At 51.2% G+C, this 5,635-nt stretch overlaps 1 long non-coding RNA gene across 1 annotated transcript in view; it reads right to left on the minus strand.

Moving 5' to 3' along the window:
• Positions 1 to 4,871: 4,871 nt before the first annotated feature.
• The window catches only part of LOC107183157, a 3,227-nt gene continuing 2,463 nt past the window's right edge, over positions 4,872 to 5,635 (minus strand). Inside the window, exon 3 of the long non-coding RNA XR_001513925.1 lies at positions 4,872 to 4,885. This is a non-coding gene — a long non-coding RNA (uncharacterized LOC107183157). The remainder of the gene's footprint in view (positions 4,886 to 5,635) is intronic.

Consider the following 5,635-nt stretch of genomic DNA (forward strand, 5'->3'; position numbering starts at 1 on the left):
CTAACTGAGGCTTACGCTCACCTGCGCCCAGGGAACTCAGTCCCGTGGGGAGACAGGCAATGAGACCACAATGGAGCTGTTTGAACTGAAGCTAGGGGTGGACCCCAGGGCGGGATGGGCTGAGGATGGGACAGGACCCGAAGGTCAGAACTGAAAGTCCCGGTAGTCACGGGTGCAGGTGGGGCAGGAGGAAAGGGTAGACCTGCTCGGGAAGGGTTTCAATACCCTGAGCTCAGAGCCGCAGCAGCTCGCTGTAGCCGCCTGGCTTTGGGAGGAGGTCTCCCGCCCTGAGTCCCGTGCCTCTCAGACTGTGATATCGGGGATGCCTCAGAGTTCAGAGGGGCTCCTGGAGGCAGAGGCACCACAGTGTGGGGAGCTGACACCAAGCAGATACCCCACCGAAAAGAGGGTCGTTTTTGCAAATAGGGATTGTGTGCAAATTTTCTTTTGAAAAACGGAAGGAAGGAAGGAAGGAAGGAAGGAAGGAAGGAAGGAAGGAAGGAAGGAAAGAAGGGAGGGAGGGAGGAAGGGAGGAAGAGAGGGAGGGAGGGAGGGAGGAAGTGAGGATTTATTGCTAATCCTAAGGGAGGAAGGAAGGAAGGGAGGAAGGGAGGAAGGATTCAACTTCCGTCAATGTAGAGATAAGGAGTCTGAGGCCCAGAGAGGTTAAGTCACTTGCATAAGACCCTCCAGCTAATTAGGGATGAGGCTGGGCCCAGGATCTAGAAGATCTTTGATTCTCAGGCAGGCGTTTTCTTGCTATATCTGAGACCTTATTTTTCTGACTTGTCTCGTCCACATTCGATTTGTGTCTTTGCATTTTTCTGAACTGTAGTAAAAGAGTTGTGTATAGAAGGTTCTCGAATAACACTGGCTCCTTATAATGTTGATGGAGGATAGGAACGTAATTCTTGACCTATCAGGTAGCCTGTGGGAAGCTTGGGTTTGTCACGCGCTGCTTGCTTAGTTGCAGGTCCTCTCAATGCGGTTAAGTGCGAGCTGACTGTAACACACCGTGAGGATACGCGTTGCGGGGATCATAGGGAGCAGCAATCAAAGTCATTGCCGGCAGGTGGTCTTTCCAAGGACAGGCCTTTCACCATCACAATCCCCTGGACTTGGCGTCATGGCAGCTGCTAAAAGTTAACCCGGGAGGAAGCCCCGTTCTTGCCGGGACCCAGGCTTCCCTTGCCTTTCACCAGAGTTGGTCTGAGTTTAAACAACCACCAGGATCTCAGTGGCATGAAAGCTCCCTCGTGGCCTCTGTTAAAATTCTCCCAAAAGAGTAGGATCGGGATTCTTGTACAGATTCTCAATGAACGCACTAGACCAGCCGTGGGCAAACTACGGCCTGCGGGCCGGATCCGGCCCGTTTGAAATGAATAAAACTATTGAAATAAAAGACCGTACCCTTTTATGTAATGATGTTTACTTTGAATTTATATTAGTTCACACAAACACTCCATCCATGCTTTTGTTCCGGCCCTCCGGTCCAGTTTAAGAACCCATTGTGGCCCTCGAGTCAAAAAGCTTGCCCAGTGTTGTATGAAAGGAGAGAAGGTTAGCCCTCCCCTTGACAAAAAGCTTGCCCACCCCTGCGCTAGACTATAGAGGCCTATGTACTTCAGTCAGTGAGAGAATCAGGCAGATGTTGTACCTGGTCCTACAGCAAATCCAAACAGAGGTGTGTCTCTATCAGGAGTATTTCTGAACGTGCAGACAAAGGCAACACTGGCTCTTCCACAGGGGGCATGAGGGTCATCCAAACTCTACCAGAAGGCGAAGGCGTTGGTGGTATGGTGGTGAGCATAGCTGCCTTCCAAACTCTACCGGAAGGGACAGGATCTGCATGTCTACAGACAAAACACATTTTGCAGTGCTATCAGGTATCTGCCATTCACAGAGCAGTGAACGGCACCCACAGAGTCAAAATCAGGTGCCACGAAAGGTGTGCTATGGGCACAGCTTCTGATTTGATGCCCAACTTTTTCCTCACCTACGAGAAAAGCAGAGGCACGTCTTACAGACAAACATGGGATCTCAGCTTCCTTTCCCTATGTTGTACATACATGCACAAATACACACGTATCTGTGTCTGTGTTTACATGTATTTTTAAAAATAAAAGTTACACAAAATAATACTTATCCTTACTACATGCAACACATCTTGATATTTCCTATTCTATTTTTTTTTATTGATTTAATTTCAGAGAGGAAGGGAGAGGGGGAGAGATAGAAACAAATGATGAGAGAGAATCATTGATCGGCTGCCACCTGCATCCCCTAGACTGGGAATCGAGCCCACAACCCAGGAATGTGCCCTGACCAGGAATCAAACCATGACTTCCTGGTTCACAGGTCAACGCACAACCACTGAGCCATATTGGCCAGGCTTCTATTCTATTATTTTGTTAGTGCTTGTATCCACACCCATTAATTTCACAATTACTATGGAACATGCTTCAGTCTGAAAAAATGGACTGCAAGTTGTTGTGAAGGACAAGTTTTTAAATATTTTTATCATTTCCAATCCTTCATATATTGATACATTTGCAGAACACAATAAAAATAAATTACTACAAAATAAAGTGAAAAAATGCCCCCAGACTTATAAATGCAAGCCCACAGCTCTTCTTATTAGATTCAACAGACAAAATGGGACGTTAAGGTGAGGCAGCTTCCTGCCGCGTTCCAAACCCTCCCTCTCAGTTTCTGTGCTTAGTTCCCACGCTCTGCGCAGTGGCGGGCCCGCTAGTCCTTGGGCCACACTTTGAGTCACACTGACGGGTGACCCCCAACCAGCACTGATGGGTGACCCCCAACCAGCACTGATAGGTGACCCCCAACTGGCACTGACGGGTGACCCCTAACCAGCACTGATGGGTGACCCCTAACCAGCACTGACGGGTGACCCCTAACCAGTACTGATAGGTAACCCCTAACCAGCACTGATGGGTGACCCCCAACCAGCACTGATAGGTGACCCCCAACTGGCACTGACGGGTGACCCCTAACCAGCACTGATGGGTGACCCCTAACCAGCACTGACGGGTGACCCCTAACCAGTACTGATAGGTAACCCCTAACCAGCACTGATGGGTGACCCCCAACCAGCACTGATAGGTGACCCCCAACTGGCACTGACGGGTGACCCCTAACCAGCACTGATGGGTGACCCCTAACCAGCACTGATGGGTGACCCCCAACCAGCACTGATAGGTAACCCCTAACCAGCACTGATGGGTGACCCCCAACCAGCACTGATAGGTGACCCCCAACTGGCACTGATGGGTGACCCCCGACCAGCACTGATGGGTGACCCCTAACCAGCACTGATGGGTGACCCCTAACCAGCACTGATGGATGACCCCTAACCAACACCAATGGGTGAAGCCTAACCAGCTCTCACAGTCCTGGGTTAGGTTCCAGGAAGCACCTGTCCCCCAGGCTCCCTCGGTCAGTGGGGTGACTGAGACTCCCGGTGGCCACAGGGAGAGGCACAGCCCAGGAGCAATGGAAGCAGTGGCCTCAAGGCAGTGAAACGTCACATGAGCCTGGGCGGCTCCAGCCCCAGGGGGGCCTTCGTCTCTGCAGTGACCCCACTAGCAGGACCAGGCTGTTCAAGGGGCCCTTCTGTGTTCACCTTCTCGATGCTCAGAGCTGACGCTTCCTCCCTGGAGTTTCCCAGTTCAAATGCCTGCAAGCACCTGTTGCCTGTTAACCAGCACCTGTGGCTGCGGAGTGTGGGGCACGCTGGGGCTACTGGACAAAGTGCAGGTTGGCCCCTTTGCATGGAGCTGCCAGGGCGCCTGGTCAGCAGGCTCCCATGGTAGAGAACGTGGTCATCGTTGTGAGAATGTGACCATCGCCAGTGAGACTCATCATCGTGAGAATGTGGTCGTTGTCGTGAGAATGTGACCATCGCCGTGAGAACGTGGCTGTCGTAGTGAGAACGTGGTCGTCGTGATGAGAACGTGGCAGTCATCGTGAGAACGTGGCCATTGTCGTGAGAACGTGGTTGTCCTGGTGAGAATGTGGTCATCGTGATGAGAATGCGGCAGTCGTAGTGAGAACGTGGTCATCATGAGAACGTGGTTGTCATGGTGAGAATGTGGTCGTCGTCGTCGTGAGAACATGGTCATCTTCGTTCAAGGAACAGCCTGAGGCCTCTGCCCTCAGCACCTCGGGGAAGGGCAGGAGGCCAGTTGTCGTTGGAGAAAAAACTGGCTCATCCAAAACACATTTCCCGCTTCTCGCTTCTCCGTCCCAAACCCTGACAATACCGAGCTGTTACTCCCAGGAGACAGAAGGAGGGCAGAGCGGTCTCCGCAGCAGCAGCTCGGATATAAATGCGCATGCAGGCCTTCCGACTCCCCACTGTCCTTCCCCAGAGCCAGATGGAGAGACATGGAGACCTGCCCCACACCCCGCAGAGCGCTAATAGCTCCAACATCTCTCCAATTCAGGAGGCCCTTTGCCTCCGGGAAGTTTACTTCTTGAGATCTTTGCAAGTCTTCCATCTCGAGTTAAACAATAGTTTATGCCTACCCCACCCCTAAGAAAATTCAGCAAAGCCTCATTTCAAAAGGACGATGACACACTCAATGGAACACATACATCAGTGGAGCTGTATTGAGATACAGGCACTAGGCAGTGAACAGTTTTCTCCCAGAAGCTGACAGCCACTGCCTGCCTATTCATGCTCCTATCTGAAAAAATTACAAATTAATCCACGTCCTATACTTTAAGGGCTGCTCACGAGTAGTCACAACTGGTTACGCCAAGTCCTTGAGTGCTGAACTGTCCTTACAGCTCTACTCCACATGCTTTCACTCATTTGATTTAATACTCAAATGAACAGGCATGGTATTCAATGTTTAATTTTCTAGGCTGGCCCGTATTTCCCACATATAAGATGTAATGTGTTTAAAGTGCCTATTGCCATACCTGCCGAATGGTAAGCACCCCATAAATGCAAACTCTGACATACGTATGTATTAAACCTTTACGATCTCGATGGTTCGAGTTATTTTTTGTGCTTGGGCTTGTGTTGCTGCCTGCTTAGGGCGTAGCTCTGTACATTGTTCAGGACGATTCTGCTGCCTCCTAGGGTCACAGGAGAGTTGTTCACTGGGGTGGTCTCCTCCGCTAGTTTTCCAGCTCATCTTGGAAGGTGTACAGCCTGTCCCCGCAGCTGTCAGTGCCAGGGGCAGTCTGTGCGCAGTGGGCACCCAGTAAACGCTGCTGGCTGCCGGCGGATTGATTTACTGCCACCTCCCTCCATCCCGTTAGGACCCCCGTCACTGCAAATAGAAGAACCTCCTTGTCTACGTCTCCTCCACCCAGAGCAGTCTCCCACATCTCCCTGCATCAGTGACTCTCATTTCAGCCTTTCTTCCCGTTCCTGGACCTTCCAACCCCTTTCCTCCCCCAACTATCATTTCAACTCAGTGTACACATTACTGAGTTTGGGAAAATGTTTCCCTTTGCCCCATGTCGGAATTCGCTGTACCCATTTCTATGGAGCCTCCCAGGATCAATGAGACAATGGCTCCAAGAGCCCCTTGTAAGCAGCAAAGGGCCCCGCGCGGACTGTCAGGAAACAACACACACTTTAGCACAGTGGCTGAGTCTC

Source organism: Myotis davidii, unplaced genomic scaffold (assembly GCF_000327345.1).
Source record: "Myotis davidii unplaced genomic scaffold, ASM32734v1 scaffold401, whole genome shotgun sequence".
In the NCBI taxonomy this organism is placed as follows: domain Eukaryota; kingdom Metazoa; phylum Chordata; class Mammalia; order Chiroptera; family Vespertilionidae; genus Myotis; species Myotis davidii.